The sequence below is a fragment of the Pristis pectinata genome, chromosome 8, assembly GCF_009764475.1.
Source record: "Pristis pectinata isolate sPriPec2 chromosome 8, sPriPec2.1.pri, whole genome shotgun sequence".
NCBI classification, from domain to species: Eukaryota; Metazoa; Chordata; class Chondrichthyes; order Rhinopristiformes; family Pristidae; genus Pristis; species Pristis pectinata.
The window spans coordinates 100,987,190-101,011,318 of NC_067412.1; the positions used below are offsets into that span (position 1 = coordinate 100,987,190).

General features: G+C 45.4%; 1 protein-coding gene across 10 annotated transcripts in view; it reads left to right on the forward strand.

Moving 5' to 3' along the window:
- Positions 1–24,129, forward strand: part of fgf13a (fibroblast growth factor 13a) — a 441,705-nt gene that overhangs the window by 222,991 nt on the left and 194,585 nt on the right. The gene's annotated exons all lie outside the window — the stretch shown is intronic.

Below are 24,129 nucleotides of genomic sequence, written 5' to 3' on the forward strand. Positions count from 1 at the left end.
CACGTAAAGTCACATCTTAAAGGAACGTATTGCATGCAGATGTGTGTTGTACGTTTAGAGTCTATAGCATTGTGTTAAGTGATTGCGGTTTTCTTCACAGTTTCTAATGCAGCCACAACGCGTGACTGAAGCACCAAGATGTGCATTGTTCCCTCAGATGAATGTTTTGTTCCTCTGTTTTTATTTTTAAACAAAGGATTACAGTCAGGGCATTGAAGCACTCAGGGCTAGACTAAAAATAACTCAAGCAGTGCGCTGTGTGTGGGGAAGCAAAGACTTGTAGTGCACAGAGATACCAGCAACAGCACACATGCTCTCCGTAAAGAGAGACATGTTAAGGGTCACGGATCTACAAGCTCTTCCTTCACCAGCTACATATAAAATAATGGAATAAAATATACCTGTGTTTTGCACTGTATTCAGATCCCATTGGAACATAATGAATTTTATTACTGGCCAATTCCCTTGTTCTGTGTGTTCCTACAAGCAGTTTATATTTATTCAGGAATCCTTCCTCCTTGACCTTCCTTTCAACCTTGAATCTAACTTGAATTTCGCAATAACAATGTGTACTAGCCTCGCTGCTGATTTATGGAGACTGACTGTCACATTCTGTCTTTGTTACAATCTGAAGAATCCATTCTTGGGTGCTGGCAAGGCTGGCAACAGTTGTCACCCCGATCTTGGGGCTGATATAGGTTGCTTCAGGAACAAGAGCAAGCCAACAGGTTGATGTAGTATGTAGAATATAGTCTGGCAGTTCATTCCAAATACGCACCACCCTTTGTGTGAAGAAGCTGCCCTTGATGTCCCTTTTAAATCTCTTGCCTGTGATCTTAAACCTATGCCCTCTTGTTTTTAGTACCCCCTCCCTGGGAAACAGACTGTGTGCTTTCACCCTGTCTATGCCCCTCATGATCTTATACACCTCTATCAGGTCACCCCTCAATCTCCTACATTCCAGGGAATAAAGTCCTAGTCTACACAACCTCTCCTTGTAACTCAGGCCCCCAAGTCCAGGCAACATCCTGGTAAATCTTTACTGTACTCTTTCTCGTTTAATAACACTTTCCTATAACAGGGTGACCAAAACTATACGCAATACTCCAAGTGTGGCCTCACCAACATCTTATATAACTGCAACATAACTTCCCAACTCTCATACTCAATGCCCTGACTGAAGGCCAGCGTGCCAAACGCCATCTTCACCACCCTGTCTACCTGTATTACCTCTTGATCTGCAGCTTAGACCATGAGTCTAAAAATGCCTCCATAAATGTTCATTTTTTAGACATAAAGCTGTTAATTACACAGAAATGCATTCATAGCTTGTCAACACCCGTTGCATTCAACCCCACATTTTACTGTAGTTTCCCTGTTACTGTGGAAGTCTGACCTGCCACTACCTGTCAGGAGCCTCGCTGGAGTACAGTGTCCTTTCCAGCCCTCCCCCTGCTCTGCAACCTAAAACATGTTTCAGTTCTCATCTTCCATAATTTGGATGAAATGACACCCACATTTTGGAGTGTTGCCTCAAGAAGGAACCATGGTTGGACCCTCATGGATCAACCCAGAGTGGGTCCCTGTCACAGTAGATCAGGTTACTTACCTTCTCTCCTTTAACCCCCAACCCCGTGGCAACATTCCTACCCCACCCACCAATTGCACCTACACCCCATCCCCCTCTCCAGATTAGCCCAGACCCTAGATTCCCCATCCTCAAATCTCCGTTCACCCCCATCATCAGCCTCTGATCACTCAGCTGCCTAAACTCTACTCCCCTCACCAACCTCCCCAGTCAGCACCAATGGCCAAACACCTGATCTCTCCAACCTTCCAGCTCGCTTGTTCCCCAATCCCCAGATACTCCAGAGGAGGCCTCGAGCTCCACCCTTATCTTCTCCAGCCAGTTGATCATCCACTCCCCTCCCTGACCAGGCATCAGATGTTAGTAAGACCACCTGCCTCCCTACACCCTAATCAGACCAACCTCCGATCACCAGCCTTCCCTCCTCAACTCTCGGACTGCTTGAGATAAGAACAAAGAATATGAGAAACAGGAGTTTGACACCTGGAGCCTGCCCTGCCTTTTATCAAGAATTTATACTTCAACACTTTCCCGCACTATCTGTTAACATCCAGCAATGTATTGCCCTCTGCTTTTAATGAACTCAATGACCGAGGATCCATAAACTTCCAAGCTAGAGAATTCAGAATCAGAATCAGAATCAGAATCAGATTTATTGTCACTGATTTACCTGATGTGAAATTTGTTGTTTTGCAGCAGCAGTACAATGCGAAGACATAAAAATTACTATAAACTACAAAATAAATAAATAATGCAAAAAAAAGGAATAAGGAGGTAGTGTTCATGGGTTCATGGACCGTTCAGAAATCTGAATTCCAAAGATTCATCTCCCTCTGCATGAAGAAAATTCCTAGATGGCCTCCTACTTAATCCAAGATTAAATTGAGGGCCTGTTTTACATGAAATGAAAGATCCCGTTGTGGTATTCTGAAGGACAGGGGAGATCTGTGGTCATTAATACAGATTATCTGGTCATTAACATTTGGTTGTTGCAACTAGCTGCAGTGTCTCCTTTATTACAACAGTGACCACTCATCACAAGAGGTCCTCTGGAAGTAAAAAAATATACTTTTTAAAGTTCTTGTGGTTGTTTAGCCTAATGCTTCTTCCCTTAAATTAGGCTCATTGTTCCCAAGTAGATTGAAGATCGGACTTCATTCACCATCATTCTTCCAAACCATTGTTAATGGATTTCTCTTCCAAAGTTTATTCCCCTGGCCCTGATAGTTGCTTTGTATCACTTGTAACCGTTGCCTGTATTCTTGTTCTTGAAATTCCCAGACATTTCTCTACATCCTGGGCAAGCTGTGCAGTGCTCTCATAGATTTTCACACCATCCTCTTTGTACTGGAGTCCATTGGTAAAAAGTCACGCCAGGTATTCGCTAAAGTATAAAGCTAATTCAAGATAAGTTTACCACTTCTGGAGTGGAATCCCTCCCACATCCCCGACAAAGCAAATTGATTTATCTAAAGATTTAACCTACGTCCATTGCTTGATTTACTTGGTTAATGTTATGCATCATGACACAGGCATGGAAAGTCATAATATAGTACAAGCTGATGCCCTGTGCAATCTTATCATCAAATTGTTGACATAAATCTTGAGGCAGCATTTGGAGAGAGCAAGAAGTGTGAGATGAATAACAGGATGTTGAGAAAGTGGAGCAACAGTGGGATCTGAGGGAACAGGGCAGGTTGGGAGCTGGGGTTTGAAGGTATCTGGGGTGAGGAGGTACCTGGGGTTAGAAGGTACCTGGGGTTAGAAGGTTTCTGAGGTTGAAAGGTATCTGAGGTTAGAAGGTATCTGGGGTTAGAAGGTGTCTGCGGTTAGAGGGTACCTGGGGTTAGGCGGTATCTGGGGTTAGAAGGTTTCTGCGGTTAGAAGGTATCTGGGGTTAGAAGGTGTCTGGGGTTTGAAAGTACCTGGGGTTAGAAGGTTTCTGGGGTTTGAAGGTATCTGGGGTTAGAAGGTACCTGGAGTCTGGAGGTATCTGGGGTTACAAGGTACCTGGGGTTAAAGGTATCTGCAGTTAGAAGGTATCTGCAGTTAGAAGGTATCTGAGGTTAGAAGGTACCTGGGTTAGAAGGTATATTCTGCTAACTGGGATACTCTGGAATACTCTGCTAACCTCAGGATGAATTTCTGAAATTCACCTGTAATCCCCTCGGAAAATGATTCAGAAAGATTCTGTCTGATGATGTCATTTTTCAGTGTTTCCTTATTTTATCCTCAATAATTGATCCAATTGCACAACTCCATTTTTCATCATTTCATTTCATTCCTTCTGGTCAGAATCTGTCTGCAAAGTTCGCAGACAACACATTTATGATCATCCTTATTTTCTATTTTCAGATATACTTTATTTCTTAGGATATTGTGCCTGAATTTATTTATTCCCATCACAATGATGCCAATCCCAAAGAGTAACCATCTTCAAGATAGGGCTGTCAGTTCACACAATTCTCTCATCTTCTGACACCACTTCCCCTTCTTTTGACCCGAGCATTAGTTTCAGAACATCTTAAACCCACCCCCTTCCCAACACAAGAAAACTTTTTCACAACGCATCAAACCACCTAGACTGGATTCTCAAATATAAAATACAATTATCACCACAAACTTCAGAGAAATTTTCTCTTGCTAAGTGGCAACATAGCAGTTCATTGTTTTGTCTAAACAATCTTAATTTTATAAACTAATTATACCCAAGTTTGCTGCTTTTAAAAAAGCAGATGCACAGATAGGGTAGACAGTCAGATCTGTTCCCCAGGGTAGAAATGTCAAACACCAGAGGATGTGTTTTTAAGGTTCAAGGGGGAAGTTTAAAAGCGATGTGAGGGGCAGGTTTTCTTTTACTCAGAGTGGTAGGTGCCTGGAATGGGTTGCCAAGGGTGGTAGTGGAAGCAGGTAGTTTGGTGGAGTTTAGATGGACACAAGAATATGAAGGGAATGGAGGGAGATGGATGATACACAGGAGGAGGATGTTTAGTATAACTTGGCAACAGAGAATTAAGTGCTGCCCTTTGGAGGATTCACCAATCTCTGCTTCCCTTCTCTCTGTTGGAAATCACCAGCCAAAAAAACAATTTAAAAGTGAGGAAAGTTCAGAATGTTTGCCTGCAAAAATGCAACAATTGATGATCACTGAGTTAAACACAGTTCATCTGATACTAGGAGAGCCACTCCAGCCAAATACTTTGCGCACTTTTCAAGTGAAAGCTGAGAGACACCATGGCTCAGTGATCATTTCTTGAATGCCTCAAGTTTATGAAGGACAGAATGAAGGAGGGTGACCTGTCGTGTGTTGGAATGGTTCAGTCCAGAGACAGGGAGGATGGTTTCAACAGCAGCTCAGCTGAGCTCGGATGACTCTGGGTGATGTTACCAATGGAAAGTAAGCTGCCTTCATAGTGGTGTGGGAATGTGGTTCAAAGCTCATCTCAGGGTCAGATATGACACCAAGGTTGTGAACTGCTTGCAGCAACAACCAATGTGCTGAAGGAACTCAGCGGGTCGAGGAGCATCTGTGGGGGGAAAGAAATTGTTGACGTTTCGGGTCTACACCCTGCATCAGTGTCCTGTTGCTCCAGATTCCAGCATCTGCAATCTCCTGTATCTCCATTGTGAACTGCCTGGTTGAGTTCAGGCAGTAGCCAGGGAGAGAGGTGGAATCAGTGTCCAGGGAACAGAGTTTGCAATGTGAACTGAAGACAGTGGAAATGATCAACATGACAAATGGAAAACTCTACAACCTGCATCATTTCCACTCCATAAGCAAGGTCACTTTAATCTCAGTCATCGAGTGGCAGTGTGTGTGTTTGAGGATTGAGCTCCAATTCATTGTCAACTCATTCACTGAAAAGTACAAGTGGACTTGCACACAACACCTGCATGACAAAGTCCTCCACAAGCTGCCCTCTCTGTAGAACACTGCCCTCTGAAAATAGTCTCCAATGGAAAATGTGGACACTTGCCATATCCCTGGAGCCAGCTCTTGGTGAAGGTAGTCATCAATGTTGAAACTCACCACTGCTACAGCCTTTGGCCATCAGAGATCAAGACATCAGACCTGTTACAAAGCTCATGGTCTATCTGTTGGTGCACATCTGAGACATGGACTACTTACAGCAGACACTTCAAAGCACTGGAGAGACATCACAAGGCTGCCTCTGAAAAATCCCTCAAATCCACTGACAGGATAAGCAACCTAAAGGCATCTGGACCAATGTTGCCAATATCAAGACTTAATGATATTCCACTGACTCTGATGGAAACATGAAACTTACACTTCCAACACCAGAATCCCCAAACAGACACTCTGTTCTGAGCTCTGTCATGGCAAGAAGTTATCGGATGAACAGAGGAAACGATTCAATGTTGTTCACAAATCCTCTATGAAGCATTGCAACATTCCCACTGATTCCTTGGAATTCCCTGGCCCATGTCCACTCAAAATAGAGAAGAAGCATTTGGGATAGCACTGAGAGGCTCAAGTCCATTGATTGGGTGCACACATTAACCCAGTATAAATGGAGGCCAGTAGTCCACCACCTCCTTCCTATTACCCACCTGACATCCAGACACCTCATGCCCCCTTTGGCAGAGTCTGCGGGTTCCACATTGGCCTCATCAGCCACCCCAGAGCCCAGAGAAGCTGGAGTGAATGTGGGTCATCCTTGACCCCGAGAGACTGACTAGGAGTAGATTTACTTTCCTTGTTATTATCAGATGTCAGTGACTTTTAGAGAATGTTGCCAGGACTCGAGGGCCTGAGTTACAGGGAGAGGTTGGCCAGGTTGGGTCTTTATTCCTTGGAATGTAGGAGAGTGAAGGGCGACTTTATAGAAATGCTTAAAATTATGGGATGCGTGGGTAAGGTGGACGGTTCAGTCTTTTCCCCAGGGTAGGGCAGTCCAGAACTAGGGGGCATAGGGTGAAAGGGAAAAGATTTAAAAGGGACCTGAGGGGCAACTCTTTCACACAGAGGGTGGTGAGTATGTGGAACGAGCTGCCAGAGGAAGTGGGTGAGGCGGATACAACAGCATCATTTAAGAAGCACTTGGATAGGTACATGGAGGGGCGGGGCTTGGAGGGATATGGGCCCAACGCAGGAAATTGGGACTAGCTAGGTGGGCACCGTGGTTGGCATGGACTGGTTGGGCCGAAGGGCCTGTATCTGTGCTGTATTGCTCTATGACTCGATGGGTCTATGACTTGGATTGACTGCACACAGCCACAGCATTTCCATTTTATCATCTGGTCACATGTTACAGATCCTACAAGATGAACAAATCTTTGGGACCAACACCAGTCAGTGAGTTCCTGTCCTTGGTGAGAGATTCAGAAATGACAGTTATTAATGTGATGCATCTCCATCCGCAACTAGATGTTTTCACTCAATTCACACCAACTAGAATTTCAGCAAGGTGATAATTAAAGTTCGGGTTTTACAATTCAGTTGTATACGTTAACCTCAGTAACTGCAATTTACTTCCAACCAACACCGTAAAATGAACACAATGCAATCACTGAAGGGTGTGAAGGTTGAGCCAGAGACAGGGGCATACACTTGGTCTTTATAAAGCAATACTGGTTTTCACACAGAAGATGAAGTAACTTCAGTGCAGCCATAGAAAAGAGATATGACCTCGCCTTTTCAAAGGCATTCCATTACAGATTTTTTTTCATTTAATCCAATTTCCAATTTCCAGTATTTTTCAGTGATTCCTATTCTCTGCTGATTTGTCATATAAAACATGCAGTTGGTGTCCTCGGCCAACCCTGCTACCTTTAGCGGTTTCTTCTGGTGGGGTGTAAGGACATAAAAGAAGGGGTTGGTATGTTCAGACTGTTCCTCTGCCCCACCCCCCCACCCCACAATGATGCCTCTTTCACACCTCCATCATCTGAATTCCAATGTTATGCATTTAGGCTCTGCCCACAGTTCCCACATGTGATCTTTTCACTGAGTATGTGATCAGTGTGGAGATGCTTCATTATGGCAGAGGGTTTTGTGTTACAGAGCAAGCTCCCCCTTCCTATGCTTCCATGCAATTTTTCCTGCATGCGATGTCTATCCATCCTCATCAAGAAAATGAACAAAACTCACCGGGCCAGGCAGCGTCTGTGGAAGGAGAGACAGAGTTCACGTTTCAGACACAAGAGACCACAGACACCGGAATCTGGAGCAACAAACAATCTGCTGGAGGAAGTCAGCGGGTCGAGCAGCATCTGTGGGGGGGGGGGGGGGGGGGGGGGGGGGGTGGGGGGGAAGAAATTGTCCACATTACGGGTTGAAATGTTGACAGTTTCTTTCCTCCCAACGATGCTGCATGACCTGCTGAGTTCTAGCACTTTGTTTGTTGTTCATTTTTTAGGACGATGATCACTGCTCAGACCTAGCACACATTAAGTCTGTTTTCCCCTCCACAGATGCTGCCTGACCTGCTGAGTATTTCCAGTGTTTTCTGTTTTTATTTCAGATTTCCAGTATCTGCAATGTTTTGGTTTTTAAACACCCCGCCGTGGTCTCTGTTCTTGCTCCTGCTTCTCTTTCGTTTGGTTTACCAGCACTCTTTCTGTCAGGTCTGTTTCACACTAAACATCACACTATTGCTTCCATCAGCTGTGCCAATGACTAATTATTTCATGGCAGTGGGGTGAATACTAGAACACAAGAAAATAGGAGCAGGAGTAGGCCACTCGGCCCCTCAAGCCTGGTCTGCCGTTCAATAAGGCTGATCAACCCAAGGCCTCACTGGAGAAACCAGACTGCTTTGCAGAATATCTCTGTTCAGTCCACAAGTGCAACGATAGGCTTCCAGTTGCCTGAAACCTTCATTGTCTGCCCCACTCTCATTCTGCGGCTAACCAAACTTGATCTTAGAGAAAAGGACCGCAGATGCTGGAATCTAGATGAAAAACACGATGATGCTGGAGGAACTCAGCAGGCCAGGCAGCATCTGTGAAGAAAAGCAGGCGGTCAACATTTCGGGTCAGGACCCTCCTCCAGGACACCAAGTTGATTTCATTCAGAATTTCAACTAAATACCAGTTGACCTTCACACCACTGCAGAGGTATGGTCAGGCTAAACAGAAGTGAGCCTCAGGACCTCCGAGCTTCTGAGTTCTCCAAGTTTAGAACCCAAAAATAGGCCAAACATTTCTTGCTCTGTATGGCCATAGTAAGAGGCCATCCACCCCATCAGGCCTCTGCTAGCTTGTTGAGGTCTCTCCAAGTAGCCCTGCAGCTTGCTGCTCCTTCCCCACACCCTGTCATTCCCATGAACTGATCATCCAATCTCATCAGGAAGTTATTTCTGAATCTGTTCCCATCACCTTTTCAGAGAGTAATTTACAGATCATGACAGCCTGCTTTCTTTCTAGGAGCACTTCCTTAATTTCCATCTGGTCCCTGAGATTATAAAATTATGAGAGGTAAAGACAGTTAGAGTCTCTTTCCCATGTCAAGTACTCGAGGACATAGCTTTAAGGTGAGGCGGGGAAAGTTTAAGGGAGATGTGCAAGGCAACTTTTTTTGCACAGAAGATGGTGGGTGCTTGGAACGTGCTGCCGGGGTGGTGGTGGGAGCAGATACTATTGTGGTGATTAAGAGGCTTTTAGACAAACATGAACATTAAGGGAATGGAGGGAATATGGACCATGTGCAGGCAGATAGGATTAGTTTAATTCAGCATCAGGGTCAGCACAGACATTGTGTGCCAAAGGGCCTGTTTCTGTGCTGTACCGTTCTGCCACAGAAAGCACTTACTCCTTCAAACCCTTTCACAGTTTTGATTATCCTGATTAAGTTTCCTTTCAACCTTCTCTGGTCTATGGAGAACAGCCCCAGATTCTCCAGCCTCCCCACTCGACTGAAGTCCTTCATCCATCGGATCATCCCAGCTAACATCCTCCATACGCTGTGCCTCAGATGGGAACATTCTTGTTTCTTCTAATATAATAACAGTCAGAACTGTCTCTGACATCTCTGTTCTTCCAATAACTGCAAACTTCAGCAGTGTCAAAGTAGGCAAACCCATCACCACCTAACTTGTGGGAGAATATTGCTCTGTACTGTGGAAGTGTCAGGAGTCAGGCAGGTGGTTTTCCTCTGTCCCATTCATCTCCGTTCCTCAGTTGAATCAATGATGAACTCAAACATTTTCCACGTTATTGGGAGTATTTATGTGCTTGACATTCCGGGAAAATTCTTGACATTAAATCAGAATAAAAATACATTCACGGCTTTCAATCCTTTGGAGATATATCAACATTCTTCTGCAACATTAGTGAATATTCTCTGATGGCTTAACCCAAGGTAGTTTTCTATGCAATTATTCTGTGATACTCAGGATAAAGTGTACAACCTCCTCCATCCTTTAATTCTGGTCCAGGACAACCAAACCATTTCCTTATTGAAGCCTGCTGTGACTCATGCATCAGCACATTATCCAGCACTGAAGGCAATTTGCCTTGCTCAGTCTTCCATCAAAGTCATTTCAGCCCTCGTCCAATTCAGTCCCAGGACTGAATGACTTGCATGATCCAATTGTATTTTACCCTGGTGCCTCATGAGGTCACCTTAAGCGCCTGGGCTAATTAGATTTCTTTTTCTCCCCCTTTATGTCCACACTGTGGATGAAGCCTCTCTATGTCAGGGCAATGTATCATTGACTCTCCAACTTTAGCTCTGAGGCAATTTCGTTATATTACCAGAGTAGCCGGGTACCGCAAACTGCAGAGAAACTCCGAGGGGAAGTAATGGCCGTGCTTCACCAACAATGCAGTGATTTTGATTTCCCTGTGTCCACAGCCCATAATGTGACCTTTCATTGGTACAACCTTTGCAAGATGGGTTAATTTTCATATATATTACCACTCTTTATAAACAGTCTCCTGACGGATCATTGAGCCAGTAACGGCACACAAGTAGGAGTGGGGTTCTGGACCCTTACCTGCTGTTGGGTTGGAGCATTAAGGGGCATTGAACCAAGGGGATAGAATCAACATGGAAGGAGGCCATTTGGTCCATTGAGTCTGTACTGGCATGTAAGAATAATCCAGTTGGACCCATTCCCATAGCCATGCAAATTCCTTCCTTTCTGACACAATCCAGCCCTTTTGATTGCCACACTACTGCCTCCAGCACTACCCCAGTGTATTCCAGATACTTGCCCTTCTTGTCACTTCTGCTTCTTTTGTTGATCAGCTTCACTCCATCTGCCCTGTTCGTGATGTCTCAGCCTATGGGCACAGTTTCTCCCTGGCTACTATGTCAACGTTCTCTGTGATTAGAACATAGAACATAGAACACTACAGCACAGTACAGGCCCTTCGGCCCACAATGTTGTGCTGACATTTTATCCTGCTCTAATATCTACAGTATCTAACCCTTCCCTCTCACATAGCCCCCCATTTCTCTATCATTCATGTGTCTATCTAAGAGTCTCTTAAGTGTCCCTAATGTATCTGCCCCCACAACCTCTGCCAGCAGTGCGTTCCACGCACCCACCACTCTCTGTGTAAAAAACTTACCTTTGACATCCCCTTTATATCTTCCTCCAATCACCTCGAAGTTATGCCCCCTCGTGTTAGCCATTTTCACCTTGGGAAAAAGTCTCTGACTGTCTACTTGATCCATGCCTCATATCATCTTGTACACCTCTATCAAGTCGTCTCTCATCCTCCTTCTCTCCTAAGAGAAAAGCCCTAGCTCGCTCAACCTATCCCCATAAGACATGCTCTCCAATCCAGGCAGCATGCTGGTAAATCTCCTCTGCACCCTCTCTAAAGCTTCCAATCCTTCCTAAAATGAGGTGACCAGGACTGAACACAATACTCCAAGTGTGGTCTAACCAGAGTTCTATAAAGCTGCAACTTTACCTCGTAGCTCTTGAACTCAATACCCCAATTAATGAAGGCCAACATGCCATGTGCCTTCTTAACAACCCTAACAACCTGCACGGCAATCTTGAGGGATCTATGGATGTGGACCCCAAGATCCCTCTGTTCCTCCACACTGTTAAGAATCCTGCCATTAACCTTGTATTCTGCCTTCAAATTTGATCTTCCAAAGTGAATCACTTCACACTTTTCCGGGTTGAAGTCCATCTGCCACTTCTCAGCCCAGCTTTGCATCCTATCAATGTCCTGTTGTAACCTATGACAACCTTCTACAACCTTCAACACCACCAACCTTCATGTCATCTGCAAACTTACTAACCCACCCTTCCACATCCTCATCCAAGTCATTTATAAAAATCACAAAGAGCAGGGGTCCCAGAACAGATCCCTGCGGAACCCCACTGGTCACTGACCTCCAGGCAGAATACGCTCCATCTAGCACCACCCTCTGTCTTCTGTGGGCGAGCCAATTCTGAATCCATACAGCCAAGTTTCCCTGGATCCCATGCCTCCTGACTTTCTGAATAAGCCTTCCATGAGGAACCTTATAAAATGTCTTACTAAAACCCATGTACACCACATCCACTGCTCTACCTTCATCAATGTGATTGTAGGAGATCTCCTCACAACCTCCTCTGTTCAAAGAATAACTCATCCACTCCTCTATCCACATAACTACAGCCCCTCATCTCCAGAACTGCTTTACTAAATCTCTTCTGCTCCCACTTCAAAGCCTCCGCACCTCTCCGAAGAATGACAGGTGGAGTTACTGCATGGCTCGGCCACGATCCAATTAATTCTGAACTTGCCCTTGTTTTATGTTCCACAGTCACCGAAAAATCTTTTTCAAATATTTCGTTCCATCAGACAATTGCAACGGAGAAGGCCATTCAACCCACTGTGCTCATCCTTACCCCAAATGTTCATGGAATCATGGAGACGGGCCTCCCAGCCCACCGTGCCCATGCCGACCATGATGTCAATCTACACTAATCCCATTTGCCTGTGGTAGGCCCATAATCCGTCCTCACCTTGCCTGTCCAAGTACCAGTCCAAATGCTGTTTAAACAAAATAACTGTATCTTCCTCCATTACCTCCTCCAGCAACTCATTCCAGATCCCCACCTCTCAGATCACCTTTGAATTTCTTCCCACTCACCGTATCTGGGGAATGATAACCAGAGTGTTACAGGAAGAGACAGAGTAGACAGATGTCGGGATGCATCTGCAGTAGGGTTAGTGAAAGCTTTTGAGTTCTGCATTCTTCATTCAAATATTTCCATTTCTAACCTGTTAGCCCATGAGAAACTTGTCTGACCAAACAGCAGTGAGAATGTGGTACTCGCTCCCACTCAGAGTGGCTGAGGCAAATAGTAACAATACTCAGAGGAGGTTGGACAAGGGTGGAGGCGAAGGGGAAGGGGAAGGGAGGAAGGGGAAGGGAGGAAGGGGAAGGAGAAGGGGAAGGGAGGAAGGGGAAGGGAGGAAGGGGAAGGGAGGAAAGGGAAGGGGAAGGAGAAGGGGAAGGAGAGGGGAAGGGGAAGGAGAGGGGAAGGGAGGAAGGGGAAGGGGAAGGGAGGAAGGGGAAGGGAGGAAGGGGAAGGGGAAGGAGAAGGGGAAGGGGAAGGAGAGGGGGAAGGGGAAGGAGAGGGGAAGGAGAAGGGGAAGGGGAAGGAGAGGGGAAGGGAGGAAGGGGAAGGGAGGAAGGGGAAGGGGAAGGAGAGGGGAAGGAGAGGGGAAGGGGAAGGAGAAGAGGATCCTGCCGGCAGATTCTGAAAGAAGGTAGGAGGTTTAAATGGAGTGTAAATGCCAGCGTGGACTGGTTGGGCCGAAGGGCCTGTCTTAGTGCTGTATATCTAATATAATATTTGACCACTTACGACCTGCACCCTTTGTGCTTCTGCTCTGGAATCCCAACAACTCTCGCCGAGGGAACGATCTCTATCACTCAGCCTCCTGGTGATTTATCAACTCTTGTCCCATGAACCCACTGACCCACCAGCTAACAGTTGTAGTTCTTTCCTCTCAAGCACTATCATTACCTTGAGCACTTCTATTCAACCTCCTCTTAATTGTATTTATTGGAAATTCACATTGACTGGAAACCTTCACTGATGTTGAATTTAAGCCAAATCCTTTCACAGCTCCTGGTAAGGAATGTCTCCCCCATCTGCTCAATCAATAGCCAAGCCGTAGATCAAATTCTTACAGTGTGTTTCACTAACCATTATCACTATTTATTGTGACTTTTGAAAGCTAACAAAGTACTCTAATTTATCACCAGGGGATTGGAATACAATGATAGGGAGAGTATGCTTCAGTTATGGAGGGATTTGTGAGATCACACATGGAGTGCTGCATACAGTATTGGTCTCATTTCAGAATCAGAGTCAAATTTATTATCACTGAATTATACGTCGTGAAATTAGTTGCTTTGCAGCAGCAGTACAGTGTAGAGGAATAAAATTACTATAAACTACAGAATGAATAATTAGTGCAAAAAAGGAATAACATAGTGTTCATGGGTTCATGGACTGTTCGGAAATCAGATGGCAGAGGGGAAGAAGCTGTTCCTGAATCACTGAGTGTGGGTCTTCAGGCTCCTGTACTTCCTCCCCAATCGTAGTATTGAGAAGAGGGTATGGGTCCTTAGTGATGGATGCCACCTTCTTGAGGCACTACCTCTTGAAGATGTTCTCGATGGTGGAGAGGGCTATGCTCGTGATGGAGCTGGCTGAGTCTACAACCCTCTGCAGCCTCTTACAATCCTGTGCATTGGAGCCTCCGTACCAGTCAGAATGCTCTCCATCATACACCTATAGAGGTTTGTAAGAGTCTTTGATGACATACAAAATTTAAGAAAGGATGTGATTGCATTGGAGGTAGACCAGAGAAGGTTTACTAGACTGAAACCTGGAATGGGCAGGTTGCCTGAAGATGAACGGTTGGAGAGGCTAGATAAGAAAAGATAAGATTTCTTTATTAGTCACATGTATATCAAAACACAGTGAAATGCATCTTTTTGCGTAGTGTTCTGGGGGCAGCCCGCAAGTGTCGCCACGCTTCCGGCACCAACATAGCATGCCCACAACTTCCTAATCTTTACGTCTTTGGAATGTGGGAGGAAACCGGAGCACCCGGAGGAAACCCACACAGTCACGGGGAGAATGTACAAACTTTTTACAGACAGCGGCCAGATTTGAACCCGGGTCGCTGGCGCTGTAAGGCGTTATGCTAACCGCTATGGTACCGTTATTCTAACCGCCAGGGCTAGAATTAGAGGTAATGGACTAAGATGTACAGCATCCTGACAACTTTCGACCGAGTAGATGTGGAAAGAATATTTCCTCTTGTAGGAGGATCTAGGACTAGGAGTCACTGTTTTAAATAAAGGGTTTGCTCAATTAATATAGGGTTGGGATGAAGTTTTTTTTATCTCAGACAGTCACATGTTTTTGGAACTCTCTTCCTTTGACAGCAGTGGCAGCAGAGTCTTTGAATATTTCAAGGATAGGGGTAGATAGATTCTTGATAGCATTGGAGTGATAGGCTACCGCAAATAGGCAGGTTACAATCACATCAGCCTTCCAAACCCACCACCTCTACCAGCTAGAAGGACAAGGGCATCAAGCACGGGGAACACCACCACCTGGAAGTTGCCCTCCAAGCCACACAACATCCTGACTTGGAAATATAATCGCCGTTCCTTCACCGTCACTGGGTCAAAATCCTGGAACTCCCTCCCTTACAGCACTGTGGGTAACCCACACCTCAAGGACTGCAGCGCTTTAAGAAGGCAGCTCACCACCACCTCCTCAAGGGTAACTAGGGATGCTCTTTTCCCCAGGGTAAGGGAGCCCAAAACGAGGGGGTTTAGGTTTAGGGTGAGAGGGGAAAGATTTAAAAGGGACCTGAGGGGCAACCTTTTCACCCAGAGGGTGGTGAGTATATGGAACGAGCTGCCAGAGGAAGTGGGTTAAGGCAGGTATAACAGTGTCATTTAAGAAGCACTTGGATAGGTACATGGAGAGGCATATGGGCCGAATGCAGGAAATTGGGACTAGCTGGGTGGGCACCATGGTCGGCATGGACTGGTTGGGCCGAAGGGCCTGTATTCATGCTATATTGCTCTATCACTTTATAACGAGGGATGGGCAATTAAATGCTGGCTCAGCCTGCCAAGCCCATATCCCTTGAATGAATATAAAAAAATCATAATCTTTTTGCCTGGTGCAGTGGGCTCAAGGAGACAAGTGTCCTTTTCCTGCTCCTAATTCATAGCTTTGTATGTTTCTATGGCACACAATGCAGGTACTACAGTGTGTGAATGTTGGTTAGGTAAGATACAACATCTTAAACAAACCATTTAACATGCTTGGCCTCATCGGTGTTGAGTACAAAGTCAAGAAAGTAATGCTAACTGTTACAGATCACCTGTTAGGCCCTAGTTAGGGCACTGTGGAAAGTTCTTGGCATCACACTTTGGGAAGATGCCCAGGCCTTGGAGAAGATATGTGAGACTGGCTCCAGGGATGAGACACAATCAGAGAAGCTGGTGTTCTCCTAGAGCAGGCGAGGTTAACTGAAGATTTGACAGCGGGTTCAAAATCACGAAGATTTGGCAGAGCTTTTTTCTATCCATGCTTAGGATGTGACCATTGCTTGGAATTCTGGCATTTATTGTCCACCTCTAATTATCCCTGAGCTGAGAGGCAGTTAGGAGTCACCCACGTCGGGTGTGGGGTCTGCTGTCACACAGAGACCCAGAGCAGTCATACTCTGAAAGACACTCATGGACCAGGTGGGTTTTTACAACAGTTTGAGAATCAAAAAAAAACCTGCAGATCCTGGAAATCTGAAGTTAAAACATAAAATGCTGGAAACATTTCAGGACCTGAAACGTTAACTCTTGTTCCTGGCTCCACAGGAGCTGCCTGATTTGCCGAGTGTTTCCAGCATTTTCTGTTTTATTGAACAGCTCGTTCTCGCCATTACTGACACTATCTTTCTTCAATGCAGTCTGTAGTTTTCACTTGAACATAAACTCCCTGACTGTCATGGTGAGGTTTGAACTCACATCTATGGATCATGGAGCTCGAACTCTGGCTGCTAGTCCATTTGGTTTAACCCCTACACTGCAAACCGGGAAGGTGACCAGAGCACAGAGTGAAGAGGATCAGCAAAATATCCAGAGGAGAATTTAATGGAGTAAATTGTGATCTGGGTTTGATTTCCCTAATGAGCAATGAAATAGGAACTTTGGAAAGAGAATTGAACAATTACCTGAAAGGGTAAAAGAAAAGGCAGGGCTATGGGGAAACACCAGAGGAATGGGTTTCATTGAAAGGTTCTTTTAAAACAATTCACCGTCTTCCTCCTGACCCGAATATTTCTATGAGAGTAACTCCAATCGAAATACTGGACTTATCAACAATTGGTCAGGAAATGCCTTAAGGCAACAACGTTTTATTCTGGAGTCGGAACAGGTGCTGCAGTGAGTGAGGCAATGATGCAGTGTTTCAATTTTAATACTTTGCAGTGGTAGTTATTTGAATCAGCATGCAGAGTAATAAAATGTGACAGTTTGTTTATTTTTAACAAACAAATTGCTTGATCCTGAGAGGAAATTATCTTTGAGAAATCAGATGCATTTATAAACAGCTTTCTAGGAATCTCTGTGGAAATGAAGAGCGACAGATGCAAGTCTATAATTCTGTCATGTAATAAGGTTGTATAAATCCCACAGTATGTCTGCATCCCTCCACTCTGTCCCCAGTCCTGAGAAAAACTCTTGGACCCGAAACATTCCTGGTTTCTCTTTCCACAGAAACTGCCGCACTGGTTGAGCTCTTCCAGCATTTTCTGTTTTTGGTACAATTTTTTCACATCAGTGCACACACACGGGTATACGATACACGTATGATAGAGCGTGTGCAGCGGAACAACCACTGTAGAGTTGCAAAAAATGAGAAGTGATCTCATTGAAACAAAATTCTTACAGCTGGTTTAGGATGTCCAGAACCAGAATCATGGTCTTAAAATAAGAGGTTGGCCACTCAGAACCAGGACTTTATTCCTTGGAACATAGGAGACTGAGGGGTGGCCTTATAGAGGGGCATCGACAGGGTGAATGCACAAAGTCTTTTCCCAGGGAAAGGGAATCAAAAACTAGGGGAGAGGGGAAAGATTTAAAAGGGACCTGAGGGGTAACTTTTCACACAGGGTGGTGGGTATATGGAACAAGCTGCCAGAGGAAGTGGTTGAGGCAGGTACAATAACAACATTTAAAAGACATTTGGACAGGTACATGGATGCGAAAGGTTTAGAGGGATATGGGCCAAACATGGGCAAATGGGACTAGCTTAGATGGGCATCTTGGTCAGCATGGACGAGTTGGGCCGAAGGGCCTGTTTCTGTGCTGTATGACTCTGTGACTCTATGACTATCTCCACCTGAGTGGACAGAATGGGCCTGATCCAATTTAATATCTCACCCAGAGGGCAGTGCCTCCCTCACCATGGTGCCTGGGTGTCAGCCGAGATGGTAATTGGTTTATTATTGTCACATGTACTGAAATACAGTGAAAAACTTTGTTTGCCATGCCATCCAAACAGATCATTCCAAACATAAGTTGAGGGGTGACGGCATAGAGGTGTATAAATTGTGGTAGTACAAGGAAAAGCTACAACAGAATGCAGAATAAAGTGTTACCATAGAACCATAGAACAATACAGCACAATACAGGCCCTTCGGCCCACCATGTTGTGCCGCCCTTCAAACCACACTTATTACTATCTAACCCCTTCCTCCCACATAACCGTCCAACTTATCTAACCCCTTCCTCCCACATACCCCTCCAACTTAAATTCCTCCATATGCTTATCTAACAATCTCTTGAACTTGTCCAATGTATCAGCCTCCACCACCACCCCAGGCAGCGCATTCCATGCACCAACCACTCTCTGGGTAAAAAACCTCCCTCTGACATCACCCTTGAACTTCCCACCCAATACCTTAAAGCCATGTCCTCTTGTTTTAAGCATTGGTGCCCTGGGAAAGAGGCGCTGGCTGTCCACTCTATCTATTCCTCTCAATATTTTGTACACCTCTATCATGTCTCCCCTCATCCTCCTCCTCTCCATTGAGTAAAGCCCTAGCTCCTTTAGTCTCTCCTCATAATCCATACTCTCTAATCCAGGCAGCATCCTGGTAAATCTCCTCTGCACCCTTTCCAATGCCTCCACATCCTTCCTATAATGAGGTGACCAGAACTGGACACAGTACTCTAAGTGTGGCCTAACCAGAGTTTTGTAAAGCTGCATCATCACTTCGCAGCTCTTAAACCCGATCCCCTGACTTATGAAAGCTAACATCACCTTAGCTTTCTTAACTACCCTATCCACCTGTGAGGCAACTTTCAGTGATCTGTGGATATGAACCCCCAGATCCCTCTGTTCCTCTACACTGCCCTTAACCTTGTACTCGACCTTAGAGTTTGTCCTCCCAAAGTGTTACAGTTACAGAGAAAATGCATTGCAGGCAGACAATAAGGTGCAAGGTCATAACGAGGTAAATTGGGAGAGCAAGGGTTTATCTTTACTGTATAGATGTCCTTTCAAGAGTCTTATAACAACAGGATAGAAGCTGTCCTTGAGCCTGGTGGTATGTGTTTTCAAACTTTTGTATCTTCTGCCTCGTGGGAAGGGGAGAAGAGAGAATGTCTGGTGTGGTCCTGTGTAGGAAGGTGGATGTTGGCCATGTCTCTGGAGTGGAGCTTGGGTCCAGAATCCACATTTGGGAGTGGTGCCCACAGAGCTGCTACTGACACTCTGTGGTCAGGAAGGGTGCACAATGGGAATCTGTCCAATAATCACCCGACCAGCGGTGTGAAGGTGGAATTCAGCATCCCCGCCCTGGTCTCTGGGTTGGTGAGGTATTTCTGTTGGTGTTCTATGGGTGACTGGGGCTTTGGACACTCCTGTTCTTTTCCTTAAAGAAAATGCCAGGAATTTCCCAAACATTTTTCTGAAATACCTTCTTTGCCCCTCCCAAGAACTGACAGCTCTCAGTGCTGCCTGCATCAAAATGAAATGAGTCGTTAATTGGTTAACTCCTGCTAAATTGTTTTGTCCTATAACTGCCTCACCGCTGGAAAAAAGTGGATTTACATCACTGACTGTGTTTGTCTGTCACCCATTTCAGACCAACTCTGGTGATTAGCCCAGGAGACTAATTAAGCTGCAGACGTCAACAGTGAGCTCGGTGTTAGCAGATGTGAGTCACATCCCCATCAGCTGACAGAGCTATGTAACTCTCTCTGGTGTTAGCAGTAAAGGGGCTTCTTGCTTAATTCCACTGCATGAAACTTCGCTACTCAGCATCCCACCAGCAGAAAATGTAAGGTGGTCCAGGCACTGATGTTAGTCACTGATGGTGAAAGCTGTGGAAATGGTGTCAACAGAAGTGAGGATAATCAGGATCAGGTTTATTATCACTGCCATATGTCGTGAAATTTGTTGTTTTGCAGCAGCAGTACAGTGCAAGACATAAAAATCACTATAAGTTACAAAAAATAAATAAATAGTGCAAAAGAGGAATAATGAGGTAGTGTTCATGGGTTCATGGACCGTTCAGAAATCTGATGGCGGAGGGGAAGAAGCTGTTCCTGAATCATTGAGTGTGGGTCTTCAGGCTCCTGTACCTCTTCACTGATGGTAGTAATGAGAAGAGGGCATGTCCTGGGTGGTGAGGGCCCTTAGTGATGGATGCCGCCCTCTTGAGGCACTGCCTCATGAAGATGTTCCTCGATGGCGGGGAGGGTTGTGCCCGTGATGGAGCTGGCTGAGTCTACAACCCTCTGCAGCCTTTTTCGATCCTGTGCATTGGAGCCTCCATACCAGGCGGTGATGCAACCAGTCAGAATGCTCTCCGCCGTACATCTGTAGAAATTTGCAGGAGTCTTTGGTGACGTACCAAATCTCCTCAAACTCCAAATGAAGCAGAGCTGCTGGTGTGCCTTCTTCGTGATTGCATCAATGCAACGCCCAGGAACTTCTCCAAAGCTCACTATTTACCCTGCAGCAGAGGTGACGATGACATTTGCAATCACATGTTCTCTGGCAGTGAGTTGGAGCAGCAGTGAAGTTATCTTCATAGAATCAAAGATGTAACAATGCAGAAGGAAGATGCTCAGCCCATCGTGTCTCTGCTGGCTAACCCCACCTTCCAGCACTGGGTCAGCAGCCCTGCAGGACACACACCCATGTGCTCTTTCTATGTGATGGGGCTTTCTGCCACTCCCTCCTTATACGGCAGTGAGTTCTGACCCCCACCACCCTCTGTGTAAGAACATTCTTCTTCCCTTCTAATCCATCCACCAATTACTTTAAACCCATGACCCCTCTGGGTTTTATTATCTGCTATGGAAAATAGCTCTCTTTAAGGAAGTTTAAAGGAATTGGGAGGTCAGGGGATAGTGCTGGGAAGTGGCGGTGAGACAGAAGGTCAGCCATGACCTTACTGAATGATGGAGCAGGGTTGAGAGACCAAAGGGCCCAGTCCTGCTCCTTTTACCTACGTTATATTCCTCTTTACTCGATTTACGCTCTTTGTAATTTAATACATCTCAATTGTACACTGCTGTTCCAAAGAAAACAACTCAGTTTATCCAAACACTTCTCAGAGTGAGAATTTCCCAGCACTGGCAACAACTTTGTGAATCTCCTCTGCACCGTCTCCAGTGCAGTCAGACCTTAGACCTTCACACTCCAGTGTGCTGAAATCTGCAGTTATAACCTTGCGCCCTGAAGCAAAGGAAGAGAAGGAACTGGCATTTGGACGGCACCAGTTCATCACATCAGCATACCCTGAAGCACATTAATCTGCAGTTGCTGCATTTATGTGATTAAACATCTGGCAGTTTAAAATAACATTCCACAAAGAGCTGAGGTGAATTGTCAGTAAATCTAGTATTGTTGTTTGAGCGATGAATGTTGGCCCAGACAGTGAATAAAATGTGTTGAGGGAGCACTGCTAACTTCAGAGGGAGATGACAAAGGTTTGACATTTTGCTCTTGAGTTGTGTTTAGATCTGCCAAAGAGATAGAATCTCTGTGAAGATTATTATCTGGAAATGGCTGAACAATTTAAATAACTTCCCTTTTAAGCTGCTGCAAATCTTTAATCACTGCACTACTTCCGCCCATCACCAGGGCGATAGCTCTCGACCCACAACCCTTTAGTTGGCCATTCAGGACAATGGTGAGAAGATATTCCTTCACCCAGAGGAATCTCACAAGTTTATAGCCAAGAGACTATGGAGCTCAGTCACTGTGTGTTTTCAAAACCATAGAACCATAGAACCATACAGCACAAAACAGGCCCTTCGGCCCACCATGTTGTGCCGTCCATCAAACCACCCTCACACTACCTAACCCCTTCCTCCCGCATATCCCTCCATCTCACATTCCTCCATATGCCTATCCAACAAGCTCTTGAACCTGTTCAATGTATCTGCCTCCACCACCACCCCAGGCAGTGCATTCCATGCACCAACCACTCTCTGGGTGAAAAACTTCCCCCTGACATCTCCCCTGAACCTCCCACCCATAACCTTAAAGCCATGCCCTCTCATCTTGAGCATTGGTGCCCTGGGAAGGAGGCACTGACTGTCTACTCTATCTATTCCTCTCAATATTTTATATACCTCTATCATGTTCTCAATATTTTATATACCTCTATCATGTTCTCAATATTTTATATACCTCTATCATGTTATATACCTCTATACCTCTATCAGAGATTGAGATACTTTTAGACATTGAGGGAATTTAGGGAGATGGGGTTAGTGCAGGGAAGTGGCACTAAAGTAAAAGATCAGCTATGATCTTATTGAATGGGGGAGCAGGCACAAGGAGCTGAATTGCCTACTCCTGCTTCTATGTCTTGTGTTGTCCAGTTTCCAATCAGTCATCAGCATTCAGACCATCACAGGAGATGGAGACCCAAGTATAAAATCCTGCCATGATCTCCTCAGTGTAGCAGACCCTTTCTTCATGTCTAACAAAGGACAGGGTCACAGTCAGAAGAGAGAGTTAACAAGCAAGAGAATCATGCAGCTCTGACCTACTGCCTTGCAAACTGAATGTAAAGTTCAAGTTCAAGTTTGTTGTCATGAGCATACACACCCAGGGTATAAATGCCTTGAAAATGAGCTTTCTGCAGCAGCAGCACAGTATGTTAGAAACATTACAAACGTAAGTTAACATGAATTTAAATTAACATGAATTATACATAACTTACACAATAAACAGAAATAAACAAAATGACATTAGTGCAGGTCCAATATAGTCCAAGGTAGTGTTAAGGTTTTTCAGGTGGGTTCAACAACCTGCCGGCAGTGGGGAAGAAGCTATTTTTGAACCTTGAGGTGTGGGTCTTCAGGCTCCTGTACCTCCTGCCTGATGGCAGCATCGAGAAGAGGGCACGGCCTGGATGGCGGGGGGTCCCTGACGGTGGATGTCGCCTTCCTGAGACATTGTTTATTCTAGGTGTCCTCAATGGTGGGGAGAGCCGTACCCGTGATGGAACTGGCTGAGCCCACCGCTCTCTCTAGCCTCTTGTGTTCCTGTGCATCGGAGTTTGCATACCAGGCCATGATGAAACCAGTCAGAATGCTTTCCACTGCACGTTTGTGGAAGTTTGTCAGTCTTTAATGACATGACGACTATCCTTAAACTTCGAAGAAAGTAGAGATACTGGTGCGCCTTCTTCATGGTTGCATCTATGTGCTGGGCCCAAGGTAAATCCACTGAGATGTTGACACCCAGAAAGTTAAAGCTGCTCACCCTTTCCACCCCAGACCCTGCAGTGAGGACTAGTGCTAATCCACCTGACATCCCCTTCCTAAAGTCCACAATCAGTCCCTTAGTTTTGTTGATGTTGAGCACAAGATTATTGTTATGACATCACTCAACCAGCTGATTGAAGGCCAATTCCTGCTCAATTTGGCCAGCTGCCCAGACTCATCATCTCCCCATCCTGTACTAAGGTCCCATCCCCTCCTCCTAGTTCCAGGTCTGGGCAACCCCTGCACCCACAGCTGTGTCCCGGCAGTGCCATCTTGTCTATATCAATGTCTGTGAGACTTTTTACCATTTCTGATCTATTGAGATAGTTAAAAACTATTAAAGTCACTTTTGTTAAAAATGTTAATATTTTAAATTTAAAGTAATTTATTACAACATGTAATATGCTAAGAAATCAACAGAACCATTAAACTGAGGTGGAAAAAGCGAACAACAAATGTGACCTTGCTTTTCGCCCCAGTCTCCATGGGTGAACCTGTTCAGATGGAAGGGGACTCAACCCCCTGCCTGATCAGGTTAGCACTGGAATGTCAGGGATTCTCCTGCCTAACACCGGATTCCATGGATGGTTAGTGATTCAGTGCCCAGCTGGCCTGGATTTATGGGTGATATGGGGGGAGGCAGCGGGTCAGCCTGTGGGTGGTTGGACACCAGAGGTCATCTTGTAAACCATCAGCCACAGCCGGCTCTACAGTCAGGGTGCTGTCAAGATTGTGATAGGTTAAAGCCTTGATCTTCGGGATGATATTCAGTTCTCCCAACTCA